This window comes from Mustela lutreola, chromosome 8 (assembly GCF_030435805.1).
Source record: "Mustela lutreola isolate mMusLut2 chromosome 8, mMusLut2.pri, whole genome shotgun sequence".
NCBI lineage: Eukaryota > Metazoa > Chordata > Mammalia > Carnivora > Mustelidae > Mustela > Mustela lutreola.
In genome coordinates this window covers 85,434,637-85,448,845 of record NC_081297.1, presented here as the reverse complement: position 1 = coordinate 85,448,845, position 14,209 = coordinate 85,434,637, and the positions used below count along the sequence as shown (strand labels likewise).

The 14,209-nt window shown below is 43.2% G+C and overlaps 1 protein-coding gene across 2 annotated transcripts in view; it reads right to left on the bottom strand.

Moving 5' to 3' along the window:
• The window catches only part of FAR2 (fatty acyl-CoA reductase 2), a 135,041-nt gene extending 121,953 nt beyond the window's left edge, over positions 1-13,088 (bottom strand). Inside the window, exon 1 of one of the 2 annotated variants that reach the window (XM_059185854.1) lies at positions 12,950-13,088. The gene's annotated coding sequence lies outside the window, so the exon portion shown is untranslated. The remainder of the gene's footprint in view (positions 1-12,949) is intronic. The other variant, XM_059185856.1, reaches the window with a different exon arrangement.
• Between the last annotated feature and the right edge of the window lie 1,121 nt (positions 13,089-14,209).

The window sequence follows — 14,209 nt, the reverse complement described above, 5'->3', positions numbered from 1 at the left end:
TGCTCTACATAAAGCAGTTCCATGCCTAGGTATACCGTGGAAATGCATATACACATTCAACAAAAGACATTCGTAAGAGTGTTCTTGGCATCAGTATTGCTAAGAACCCTGTAGTGGAAACTACACGTGTGTTCATCAACTGTGGAGCAAAAAAATTAAATGTGGATAGCCACGGTATGGAGCACCATGCAAAAATGAGAATGAAAAATCTACAAATTCACATAATTTGGGTGAATCTCAGAGATACAATGTTGAGTGAAGCCAGACACAGAAGAATGTGTACTATAGGACTTCCTTTAGTAACTCCAAAAACTGGCAAAGCTAATCTATAACTTAGAAGTCAGGAGAGTGGTTAGTTTGGGGGGGTGGAGTAAAAGGACTGCATGGGAGCATCAAGAGGGTGTATGGATGCCCGTGATGTTTTGTTCTTCTGATCTGGAAGCTGGAATCTGAGAGATGCCTGAACATCTTCACCTTATATTGAAGACATATTTACTTTTCCACATGTAAGTTATAAAAATAATAAAAATTACATGGAGAAGAAAGTCTTGGTGAAGGGCAACAACCATTACTTATGTTCATTATCACTTCATACATAAAAATGCATATTGGTTTGTGTTTTTTTTTTAGTAACATAGAATGTATTTGTAAATTGTAAGTAAGAGACCAGTGTCAGTTTTCTGGGTATTAGGGATTGAATTGGGTCCTCTCCAGACTCATAAATTGGAAGTCCTAAATCACCAATATCTCAGAATGTGATCTTACTTGGAAATAGGGTTGTTGTAGATGTAACTAAGTCAAAGGGAAGTGTTACCGGAGTAGGCCAGGCCCCTACTCCAGTATGCTTGGTGTTCTTGTAAAAGAGGAAATTTGGACACAGTTATGCATGTACAGAGGGGAGATGAGGACCCAGGGAGAGGATAGCTATATACAAGCCAACAGAAGAGGCCTGGAACAGCTCCCTGCCTCACAGCCTTCAGAGGGAACCAACCCTGCTGACATCTTGATCTTGGATCTTGATTTTCTAGACTCCAGATTTGTGAGACAATACATTTCTTTTATTTGAACCATTCAGTTTGTGGTAATTAGTTATAGCAACCCAAGCGAACTAATACGCTGGGAAAACCAAAAGGGGAAGCAACGTGCCTCTGGATACCCAGCCAGATAACAGGAAGGGACGGTGGTGTTAAAGGCTTTTCTGCTTAGGGACACCTGCTGCCCAATCCACCACTGCTTCACTAGCCCCTCACTCACTTGGTAAGGCTGCTCTAGGGAAGGAAGAATAATGGAATGCGTTATGCAAGGGAATGATCTTTTTCCTATTTTGAAGCAATGTAATGCTTGGAGTCATGTGATGCACTGAAGATGGAACATGAGAACCTAAGCCTCCCAAACAGTTCTGGAGACCCTGGCAAGAATCCTCAGAGAGGATTTTTCTGACCTGGCAGTGGCCTGGGTCTGAAGTACTTTCAAGAGGTAAAATGGTCCCCCGGATTATTCCTAAAGCAGTGGTTCCAATCATGCTTTAGTCAGGACCTCTTAGAGAATCCGTTGAAAGCCAAAATTCCCTTCATCAGATAAATGCCCATATTCATCCAGATTTAAGAGTATAGGTAAGGATTTTTAAGGCAGAGGGTTGGTTTTTGATCTCTCTTCTAGAAATAAAGATGGATGGCGACAGATAATGGCTAAAGACAATTTCATCTGTCATCTCAGAGGAAGTTAGCAACAACTTGTCCTCTGCCAAGACTCAAAGGTATCATTCTGGAAACTTTGTAATTTTTCCCCCATGGGTTGGTTTTTCTCTTCCCCTATCTTTTCTTTGCAGTGACTAGCAGTTAATTACTTAAAATGCAAAGAGAATGTATGTCTCTCTTCCGGGGCACAAAGGAAAGGGGAGGCCTGAGGAAGGAACTCAGTCCACAGCCAGGTTTGGGGAAAGAGGGAATAATAGTGAGGAGAGAAGCACAGACTGATCAGTGCTCACCTGTGGTGAACAACAAAGAATATCATTTCCTTGGAGAACATTCTCATTCTCTTCCCTGTGGAATTTCTAGTATTTCATTTCAACTCCATTTGCCAGCATAATTAAGTTGACATTACCTGTGCAGGACTATGAGAAGCTAAGTCATTGACTGGGGCTGGTTTGGAGGGTGAAGAGGGGGAAATAAAAACATGCAAGTATTTTATATTTTACACTGAAGATCTTTATTGCAAAGACCACAAACCCCAAAGCTACAACTGGCTAAACATTGCTCAAAGAGTTGGAGGCACTCAAGTGTAAAGGCGGGACCTATAATTTGCTCATCATCATATTTGCAGAGCTAACCACCCCTCCTGGCACATGGCAGACACTCCAAAAATTGTGTGAATGAATGAATGAATGAAGGCATAAATGAGTGAAATGGTCATGGGATTTGTAGTTCATAAGATTTGGATACTAGTGTACATTCATTGATCCATTAAATAGATGTGTGACAGATCACTCTGTCTTTGGGACTGACTTTTCATTTCTACAAAATGCATACTCCATATAGAGAAGGTGCTCAGACAATCTACACTTAGGAGTATTAGTTAATTAATTAATTATTAGTAGTAATTATTAATTAGCTAATAAGTTAACTAATGAGTATTAGTTAATAGTTAAGGAAAAGCTATCTGCAGTGCCCACTCTGTATAGTAGGTAAGATGGGGTGGTATGTGCCGGACATATAGTCTAAGAGTTTGCGGAAGTCTAATTTGGGAAAGCTTTGCTCTGTCCTTCGGAAAGTGATACCTACATTTACCTAACGTGAGGTCCTGTGATCTGTAATGCACTCAGTGGCACTTGCGTAGTTATTGCTGCAGGCAGGACTGGACCAAAATAGTAGGAGGAAAAGAAGAGAGAGGCAATGTCAGAATTCTGCTAGGGAGAGGGTTTTGACAAGTACAACTGCTCATTTGGATGAGAGAAGTTAACCCTTTCAGACCATCAGAGATTCCCACCACCTCGAGAACAGTCTCAGGAGTGGATCTCAAGGTTCTCCGAGTCTTTCAGTAAGGGAACGAGTCCCATCGTTTAGCTCATCTGCTCATCTTCAGGGCACATATGTCTTGAAGGTCTTGCATAAACACAACACAACGGAAACACGATTCAATTTGGAATGAAACAACAGCCAGGGTGTAAAAGAAATAAAAAATATACAGACTGACCAGAAATTGATTTCATTAATACTTATCTGGTTAAACTTAGGTTTTGTGTGAAATTAAGGGGATAATTTCTCTTATGTTTTCGATAAATGGCTCTAATTTTATTCAATGACTATTGTTCATCTTAAAGATGATTTTCTTATTGGGAAAAAAAAAAACTATGCTGTTACTATCCACACATCTTCTAATATTAAATGTCCTTTCTTGAAAATAATTAGCAAAACCTCCAATACATACACACCTACTGAATTGTTACACACAGCTTCTTTTGGTCAGTTTATTAAATTCTCCCAGCAGATTCCTCCAGGTTCTGGGCAGTGTTGTGCTTTGGCAGATAGAACTCCACTAGAAGGACTTAAATGGTTTCAAAGGTGTTGGGACCAGACACAGAATTTAACGGGCTTCCTAATTTCCATCTATCCTGACCTCACAGATACCAGGGTTTGTGTGATGTTTATGGGATATGTCCTCACTGACCTGTGATAAATAAAGCATTGTTTTCTTTTTCTTTCTTTTTTTTTTTTTAATGATCTAAAATGTGCAGTGTTTTCACAATGACTTTTTCTCATTTCTTGGCTCAGGAAATAGGATTCTTGCCTCCTGAAGTCATCCTGTTATTCACCAGCAAATATTACTGACCCAACAACTCCTCAGCTGAGGTAGGAGAACACAGAGAGGGTGGGAGAGGCCACAGTCTTGTTTTCTCCACACAGATTCATAGGGAAGTCTTTGCTTTCCCTTCCTTGCCTCAAGTGGTTTGAGGCCATGTCTGGAGGAGCCTAGGATGTTAAAATACCTCAAAAACAACAACAAAAAATAGTATGTCCAAAAGCCACAGGGACCACATGTTGTGAATGACGGCTTGGAAATGCTTTCGCTGGACTACAGACGTTAAGGATACAAACTTATCTAGGACTTTTAAAATAAACCATGATGAAAACAATACACATGTGCTATTCTTAGTGTTTGATAATTATACTGAGAACAATTTTTTTACTGTCTATTTAATCACATTGTTGACTACACAAAGAAATATATAATATTCTTTGCATTGGTATAGGTGTTAAAGTTAAAAAAAAAAGTCTACTGAATTGAGATGTTATCTGAAATCAATTTTTTTTTTTTTAAAGGTAAGCCTCTGAGTTAGCCATTAAAAAAAAAAAAAATGTCTTGCTCAGTGTGCCTGGCAAGGAGCCCATATTTCATACTGTTTGATGCGCACTGAATACACTGACCTGGAAGGATTTCATAATAATAGTAATAAACCCAAGTACCAGCCTTCAAGTATTCTTTTTTTTTAAAAAAATATTTATTTATTTATTTATTTGACAGACAGTGATCACAAATAGGCAGAGTGGCAGGCAGAGAGAGAGGAAGGGAAGCAGGCTCCTTGCTAAGCAGAGAGCCCAATGCAGGGCCCGAACCCAGAACCCTGAGATCATGACCTGAGCCCAGGGCAGAGGCTTTAACCCCCTGAGCCACCCAGGCACCCCCAATCTTCTGGTTCTAGGTCCCATGGAAAATACCTGGATCAGTTGTTCCCACATTTTGTATCTGAACTGCGCTGGTTATATATGAAGCCTCAGGGGATTGTTGTGCCAAAAATCCTGATTCAGGAAGTATAGGGTAGGGACAATAAAATGTGTATTTCTGTTACCCCTAAACTAAGACTATCACCCCGAAACCATCAATATCCATAAAAATGCACATAAATAATAGATTTGCCTCATTGTTGAAATAAAAATTGAAGGTGATACTCTAGTAAATTTACTCTAGTAAATTTGTGCTCAGAGGTAGTAGAGTTCAACAGAGGTAATTCCCCTCCCTACTTCTTGGGGCTGTCACTATGTGTATCTGAGTGCCCATCCTTTATACAAGAGTTCAAATGTTTGAGTAACCCTCAAAAGTGACTACCTTCCACACTATCTTCTGCTCCTCATACTGGCATGTAACAGAAGTTACCATAGTCAGACAACAAATAGCATTGCCAATAATAATGAAGGAGCTTCTAGGAAGTCAGTTTATAATTTATAGACTGAATGTATGAGTCTCCCCAAAAAGTTATGTGTTGAAATCTACTCCTCAGTGTGATGGTTTGGAGATAGGACCTCTAGGAGATAATGATGTTGTGAGGGTGGAGCGCTTATGAATCAATTAGTACCCATATATAAGGGACTCTAGAGAACTCCCTTGTTTGGAATATGGAGTATGGAGATTTTTCATAAAATTAAAAATAGAAATACCATATGATCCAGTAATTCCACTCCTGAGTACATACCCAAAGAAAATGAAAACACTAATTCAAAAGGATACATATACCTATGTTTATTGCAGCATTATTTACAATAACCAAGATTCAGAAGCAACCCAAGTACCCATTGATAGATGAATGGCTATATAAGGTGTGTGTGTGTGTGTGTGTGTGTCCCCACAATGGAATATTACTCAACCATGAAAAAGAATGAGATCCTGCCATTTGCAACAACATGCATAGATCTAGAGGACATCATGCCAAGTGAAATAAGTCAGGCAAAGAAAGACAAATACCATATGATTTCACTTATATGTGGAATCTAAGAAACAAAAAACAAAAATCAGAAATAGGCTCATAAATACAGAGAACAAACTGGTGGTTGTCAAAGGGGAGGAAGGTGGGGGATGGGCAAAGTAGAGGAAAGGTATTCAGAGGTACAATCTTACAGTTATACAATAAAAAAGTCACAGGGAATATAGTCATTACTGTAATAATGTATGGTGGCAGATGGTAACTACATTTATTATGGTGAACACTGTTTAATGTATAGAACTGTAGAATCACTAAGTCATACACCTGAAACTAATATAATATTGCATGTCAACTATACTTCAATAATAACATTTTTTTTTTAAGAGAGAGAGAGAGAGAGACTCCAGAGAACTCCCTCGCCCCTTCTGCCATGTGAGGTTACAATGAAAAGATGGACACTTGCAAACAATGGAATAGGTCAGGGAGCCCCGAAATAAACCTGTGTTTGTATGGTCAATTGATCTATGACAAGAGAGGCAAGGACATACAATGGGGAAAAGATTTGATAAATGATATTGGGAAGGCATAAGAATGGAACTGAAGCACTTTCTTAACACCATACACAAAATAATCTCAAAATGGATTAAACATCTCTTGTCCTGAAACCATAAAACTCCTAGAAGAAAAATAGACCTCAGCCTCAGCAACATCTATGAGCCCAGGAAGTGGGCTCTCCCAGCCACCCTAACTGTTAGAAATAAATTTCTGTTTTTATAAACCACCCAGTCTATGGTACTTTGTTATTGTAGCCTGAATGATCTAAGACTACCCCTTAATATGGAAAACAAATGAAAAAAAAATCTATTAATATTATGGCCAGTGAGTTTAATAGTCTAGAGCAAGGGTTGGCATTTCTGTAAAGGGCCAGATGCATTAGGCTTTGCTGGTTACAACTACTCACTGGGTAGAACACTCAAGTTCATAGATAATGTGATGAATAGATAAGATACATGATCCTGGCTGTTTTCCAATAAAGCTTTTTTTTTTTTTTTAAAGATTTAATTAATTAATTTATTTGACTGAAGGATCACAAGCAGGCAGAGAGGCAGGCAGAGAGAGAGGGGGAAGCAGGCTCCCTGCTGAGCAGGGGTCCCGAAGCAGGGCTGGATCCCAGGACCCTGGGATCATGACCTGAGCTGAAGGCAGAGGCTTTAACCCATTGAGCCACCCAGGCACCCCTCCAATAAAGCTTTATTTATGGACACTGAAATTTGTTTTTCATATAATTTGCTTGTGCTACAGAATATTATTCTTCTCTTGATTTTTTTTTCAACCATTGAAAGGTATAAAAACCATTCTTAGTTCAAGAAATATATAAAAAACAGGCAGGGGCCAGATTTGGCCCTTAGGCCATAGTTTGCCCACCCCGGGCTAGAGCACAAGATCAGAGTCCACAGTTGTATGAATTTTCTTCTTCTCTATTATTCTTTTGGTTGTATTGTTCTTTGGTCATAGATTGCATTCCTGCCTCCAGCCCATCCCCATGCAAATGCACTAGGGTCCTGGAGAGAAGATATATGAAATTCACTGCAAAATCATTGCTCCTACAGATACCCGGTGCATTCACATTGTGTTGCCCTGTAAGAGATACATTACAAACATCAAATAAGGCCCAGATCTACCATGGAACAAGATAGGCTCTGTGAAGACTTCCCCACTGCCTGTGCTTATGGCTCCTCATGTGTAAATCTAGACTTGACAAAACGCACCTCAGGGAGGGCCTGCCTGTAGCCTTGCCATGAATGTAGAAATCAAACAACAACAGCAAAACACAAATAAAAACTCATTTTTCATCAGACTGTCGATCTTGCTTATGAATATCTCTTTATCTTTTATCCATATAGCAAAATAGCAAAAAAGTTCATCATGAACTTAAAGCTTATTAACAGAGGCAGTTCTGATCTCCTGTTTCCTTCCAGCTAAGTAGCATGAAAGGGATGAGAGAAGCTGATGGATAATAGAGAGCTGTCAATGTTAAAAGGTTTACTCTATTAATATAGGGCAACATTTCCCAAAGCGTGGTATGCTGAACGCTGACTGTTAGATGTTCTGCCAAAAAAAGCATTTCAAGGTCAAATAAGTTTAGGAAGTGTGTCATAAAATATCCCTTCTTTCTTGATTCTTAGCATGCATTTGTAAATTAAAGGCTCTGAGGATTCTTGCAATAAAACCGCTTACCTAGGTTAAGTCAAGTGTTTCTCAATCTTTCTTAGGAAACCTTTTTTTTTTTTTTTCCTTTCCTTCACTTAACAGTTATTTGTATGCCAAAATACTAATGATCCAGACGACATTTTGGCAAACATTGATATAAACAAGAGGAAAGAATGGAAAGGTTTTAAGTAGGGAAGTGAATTATGTTTTAGAACCAACCACTTTGGTAAGGAGCAGACCTTTCTTTCCTGATTTTTGTCATTTTTAGGAAATGACCCTATATTCTAGTCATGTGCTCAAGCCAATTAATACAGCCACATTTGTTGTGGTAACTTTTTAAGAAGTGATAAAAGACGTGATGGTTTAAAAATAATCCTAACAGTACACATGATGGTGTGAAAAGTAACTGATGGTGTGTTGCCACTCTCTCGCCTCTACACCAATAGTCTGGTATATTCTCTAGACGTACTAGGCAGGGTTACCAGCTTCCATTTCATTTTTCAGTTTTTGTAGCAACTCTAAATCATAGGCATGAGTCTATTGCTTTGGATTATAAACTTTCAGCAGTATCTACCAAAAGAATTCATTCTTACACTTCTTTTTGCCTCATATACCTCTTATATCAAATCTATCAATAAGTTCTAGCAATTCTACCTTCAAAATACATGTCACGTCTGTCCACCTCCCCTGTCCGAACAGTCACTGGCACTCTGCCCTAACTGGTCTTCCTTCTTGCATCCCTTTATCCTTCTTGTCTTTTGCTCTTATTGCATCCATAAAGAGTTCCTCAAAACATAAATTAATGGTCCCTGGCTTCAAAGTCCTCAATGGCTTCCCATCAAAATAAAATTCAGAATCTTTTTCAAGGTCTGTGAGGTTTTGCATGATCAGGGTCCAGCCTCTCAACCATCTCCTCACCAAACTCTAGCCACATGTGCTTCCTCTCTGACCCCTGAATATTTCCAGTCTTCTCCTCTCCTTACAGCCTTCCCGTCTGCTACTTCCTCTGCCCAGATTGCTTTTTCTTACTTTTTTCCCAAGCTAAGCCCTATTCTTATTTCAACTATCAATTTAAATCTTTCATTGTCCGAGAGACCTTCCCAAAACACCAAATCTGAATCAGTTCCTATTGTTTTGTTTTGAAGATTTATTTATTTGAGAGAAATAGAGCATGCACACGAGCAGAGAGGAGGTACAGAGGAAGAGAGTCTCAAGCAGACCCCCTGCTGAGCTGGGAGCCTGATGAGGGACTCAATCCCACGACCCTGCAATCATGACCTGAACGGAAATCAAGAGTTGGATGATAACCAATGGAGCCACACAAGCACCTTTCCTGCTTTGCCCCCCTGCCTTTTTTAAATAGCACCCTGTTATTCATTCTACTTCCAACAATTTGTTATTACATGTTTATTTTTTAAATGTCCGTAAGTTCCACAAGATGGGGAACGCATCTGCTTTATTCAGCACTAACTGTGGAAAAATTGGCACTGTGTCTGGTCACAGAAGAGGCTTAATAATTATTTTTATATGAATGAAGCTCACCATTGGAAAGTTCTCTGATAGTTTTATCTGCTGCCTTTTCCTTACATGAAACTTTAGCACCACCCAGATTTTCGTTTTTTGCACACTAATCACCCAAAAGACACATGCGTTCACCTCTGTGGGGGAGCAGAGCTCTAAGGGACGTCTCCTATAGCTGTCCTCTTAAGCTTCACTAGCCATTTCAGTTTATTCTCTTCTTGGGAACTCACTGTACTTATATTCTGTACCATTCATTTGGTGTGTACTCTTACATTGCCTTGTAACAACTCATCTACTATTGTTAATGAACACCTTATCTTTACAGCTTGTCTGACCAATGATGTCATACGTCTGTCGAGTACAGGACCTGGTACTTCACAACCTAAAGTGCACAGCATGCTTCCACAGAGTTGTCCATAGTTGTACGAAAGGAGTCTCTGTCCGGCACCTGTAGCGCCCCCATTTTAACACTTAAGTCTGGGGATTTGACTCGTTTTCTTTCACTGCTTTCTTCCCCAACATTTTGGAGTGTGTTGCCATCATACTGGAAATGAAAGCCGGGATAAAGAGTAGTTAAGGGAGGAGAGTGGGAACAGAGAACTTGCCTGAAGTTTCTCATCTCCTCCTCAAGTGTTGAAAGAGGTAAAGACAACTTGGTAAAGGACTAGGCATCCTTTATACTGCTAGGGGATCTCCTAGAATATTTAGAAGAATGACTTGCTCAAGAATTGGAAATATGGATTTTTAGAACTTAAGTGAAACAAGAAAATTTCAATCATTAGCTCAGTCTCTTGTCAGCCTTCCTGCAAGCGATTTTTGGATGAATTAGACTCAAACACCCATCTAATTAAGGAAGTATCTCTGGGACCCAAGAAGTTAGTCTGTCTTTTGCTTGCCAATTCCAATGTTGTCCAAATAACAGTTGTTAAGGAATATTTAAAATGCTAAATACCTTAGCTACTTTTTGCTTTATTTTCTTCCTCACCAAAATATAAGGGTTATTATGAAAGTTCTGCCACCAACCTTCCTCAAGCTACTTCTGAAACATGGAACAGGAAAGTTAAGTCTATAACAGTATGATATTTGTTAGCATAGAACTGTTCAAGGAAAGTAGACGTTTTCACAATGATCTGTTTACCTAGTGTATCTTCACAACAACCTTTTAAGGTGAACAGAGTACTAGACATTGTATCTTGAATCAGTCAATAAGGAAACTGAGCATGAGAAAGAGGGCCTTAATGATATACGTACTAATTGGCTAACTTCCAGGTTTGTGTTGTAGAATTCACCTAAAATGTAGGATCACTATTATCACAACCCCGTTATTCAGTAAATTCTAGAACAGGATTGTTAACCTGGGGTCAGGCCTGGCTAAAGAATTTGCGGGATCTAGTATAAAATGAACACTTGGAGCTCCTTCTTTGAAAATTATTGAGAGCTGACAGTGACAGCAGAACTTTAAACCAAGTGCGGGGGCCTTCTAAGTTCAGAGTCCCGTGTCCCTGCACAGTTTGCGTTTCTGTGAAGCTGGCCCTGCCCAGGGCCTCTGCACGTCTAACATTTGGTTTGGTATCAGGGAGGCTGTGAACTCTAAAAATGTAGGCAAAATTTTTTCTTAATGTGCATGTGTTTGTGTTTCATATCCCATAGCTTTTTTTTTCCCCCCCAGATTCTTGAAGTGGTCTGTTAACAAAATAAAGCAAGAAGAATGCCTCTTCAAGAGTAAAAAATGTTCTCACGGAGCCCACAATGCCAGGAACGAGCATGCTGGCTCCTGTGCATGATCCTTCTGGAGACTGAGCTTGTGAATGAGTGGGTTTTCATGACTGCATGGGAGTAAATGCAAAAACCAAAGAATTCTTAAGGTTGCCCAGATGTTGTCAGAAATACACTCAAAACGCATCTTCAGATGACAGGGAAGCAAATAGTGACATGTTCAAGATGACCATATATTCTTTATAAACCCCAACGGGATACCCAAATATGAGCTCTTTTGTTGAATTTTACCCCCTTAAAGAAAACTTCTCCCTCTTCTGTAATTAGATATCACATTCCCTCCTTCAGATAAAGGAGAAATACCTCACAGCAAGATTTACCAACTTGTAGTGTAGGAGTCAGGTAGGAATTTGTTTAAAAAGCAGGTGCAGAAAATGCCCTCAGAAATAGAAAGTGTTCTCTGAAGACCAGCATCCCGAGAAACACTACAGGTGAAACACTTCAGCACCCGAGTTGGCTGGTAAAACCTCACAGCCATCTCCTGGAAGTCTCACACACAACTATCCCTAAATGTGCCCGGTGCCAAAAGCCTGCTCTTGCCAATTAGAGTGGTTGCCTTAAAATTTTACTTAGTCTCTTTGCCCTTTCAGACTAAATAGGCTTGCTTCTCAGCCAGATCTCCAGCTCACATAAATGGGGGTAAGGAGATGAGTAACTGAAACCAGAGGGTAATTCTCAAATCTCTTTTCTCCCAGTGTCAAACTTCTCATGATGCACTTCGAACAAGTAGAAAAGTACGATTAACCGGAGCTTCTTGGTCACCCTGCTGTCCCTGCTCTGTCCTTGCTCAGGGTACACTGGGGCACTCCGCATGATTCAACCAGCCTCCAAAGCTCCTGCAGACCCATCCCTCGAGGACCTGGTTGCTCACACTAGGTACCTAATCCATCCAAGAGTAAGCGTTCATTAATTCTACCCATCCCGCAAGGTGAAACAGGAGGCTGGCAGGTGAGTAGTAGGTGACAGCAGCTTTCCTCTGGTTTCTAGGATTAAGTTGGCTATTAATCCTTTTAATTGAATGGAATTGCCCCCTCGGGCAATCTTCCTCTCCCCGGGTGTGCGCAGCCTTCCTGCAAGCCATCTGCTGGTACCTGCTCCCCGGCTCTTCCCAGCACGCCCAGGCCACAGGGAGAGGTGGCAAACTTCCGACAGCCCCAGACCCCACCCGGGCCGGCCCTGCGCCACGCCGGGATCGAGAGCGAATGGGAGGGTCCCGGCGCGCGGCCGGGCGCGGGGCTCGGGGCGAGCGAGCACGCGCCGCGGGGCCGGGAAGCGCGCCGACTCTCTCCCGCGCAGGGAGGGCCGCGGACCCGGCGCCGCTCCACACGTGGCCCGGAATCGCCGCGCTCACTTCAGGAATAGCCCCAGGGCCCCAGGCAGCGGCCGCCAGACCCGGCCGGGCGCCTACCTCCCTCCATCCAGGCTGCCCCGAGCGACTCGCGCGTTAACCCTCTCGCGCCCGGCGCGGCCCGCCGCCGCTGCCACCCGCGGCGCGCGCCACCTCGGCGGGCAGTGCAGGCGCCCAGAGCGCCGGCCGACGGCTGGGGGTGGGGGGCGGCCGCAGGGGGGCAGCGCCTCCCAAACCGCTCCCCTCCCGCCTCCTGGCCGCGAGCCCACCCTCCCTCGGGGTCCGCGGGGACCCGCCCCTCCCGCGCACCGGCCGAGCCTGCCTCCCCGGCCGCCCCCGCCCCGCGTGGCCTCCGAGGCGTGGGCTCTCTGAGCTCTGGGCTGCGGCCCCCGGAATACCTGCTCCTCCGGCGCGGGTGGGGTTCAACTGGTGGTCCCGGGAACCCCGCTCCTTCCCCGAGGCTCCGGCAAGTACTCCCGCCGCAGGGAAAAGCGCTCGCGGCTTTCGGCCCCCAAACGTGACACTCTGTATATCCGGCTCCGAGACTGGGTGTGGGGCGGGAGGAAACCACCCTCCCTCCGACCTTCCCCGTCGCCGCCGCGGCCTCGGCGTGGGGCGCAGTGGCGGCGGCAGCCTCAGCCAGCGGCGGGAGGAGGGCGCGGGGCTGGCGAGGGCCCTTAACAGGCCGCGGGGGGACGGCACGGTGCGCGCAGGCCCGCCCGGCGGCTTCCATTCATTGAGCACCCAGCACAGATGCTCGCTATTACTCCCGGGCTTTTTTTTTTTTTTTTTTTTTTTTCATTTTTTTCCTTTCTGTCTTTTTTTTTTTTTTTTTCTCCTTAAGCTGGGCAAGGGGAAAGGGAACTAGAAAGGCGCCCCTCTCTGGTCTGAGAAAGAAACTCTCCCACACCTTGAGAGAGAAAGAGAGGAGGAAAGTGGGGGGTGGGGTGCGGGAAGAGAGAGGCAGAAAGTCTAAGGTTCTGGTCTGAATGCTTGGAGGACACACTTTCCCCCCACCCACCCTAACAGAAAACACAGCCTCAAAATCCGAGTTCGCTGAGCTTGTGGGCACCACACACCCCATGGGAGGGATGCTCTTGTATCTGCTCCAGTCTGCGGAGGCGCCCTGCAATGACCGGCCAGCGCAACGTCCTTTTTAAAATCCGGGGGGGGTGGAGGAGGGGTGGAGGGGGGGACAGGCTCTACTCAGACCCAGGGTTTGGAGGGCAGACCTGAGGCGCTGTCCGGCCCCGGGGTGGGAGTGGGCAGGTGGCGAGAAGACTAGAAAGGACCAGAGATGCGCGCTGCAGAAACAGCAGCGCTTCGACAGATTAAAAAGAAAAGGAAAAAATAATAATAAGACGTTTTGCTTCTTAGCCTGGTAGCGCTTTTGCAGATTTGGTTTGGTCATTGTTAATATTTAAACGGAAAAACTGGATCCGTCGTGAGGGAAGACTTGTAGAGGGGCGGACAGGCGGGGGGTGCAGCTGTCCTAGTCCTCAGCTCGGGAAGTGCTGAATGTGGGCCAACGCCCAACCCATTTCCTAGAACAAGGTGGAAGATAAATTCCCAAATAAATACGGTGTGTTAAGATAAAACAAAATGGATATTGCCCTAGAAGCTGTCTTCACGGTCCTCATTATAACAACTGACATACA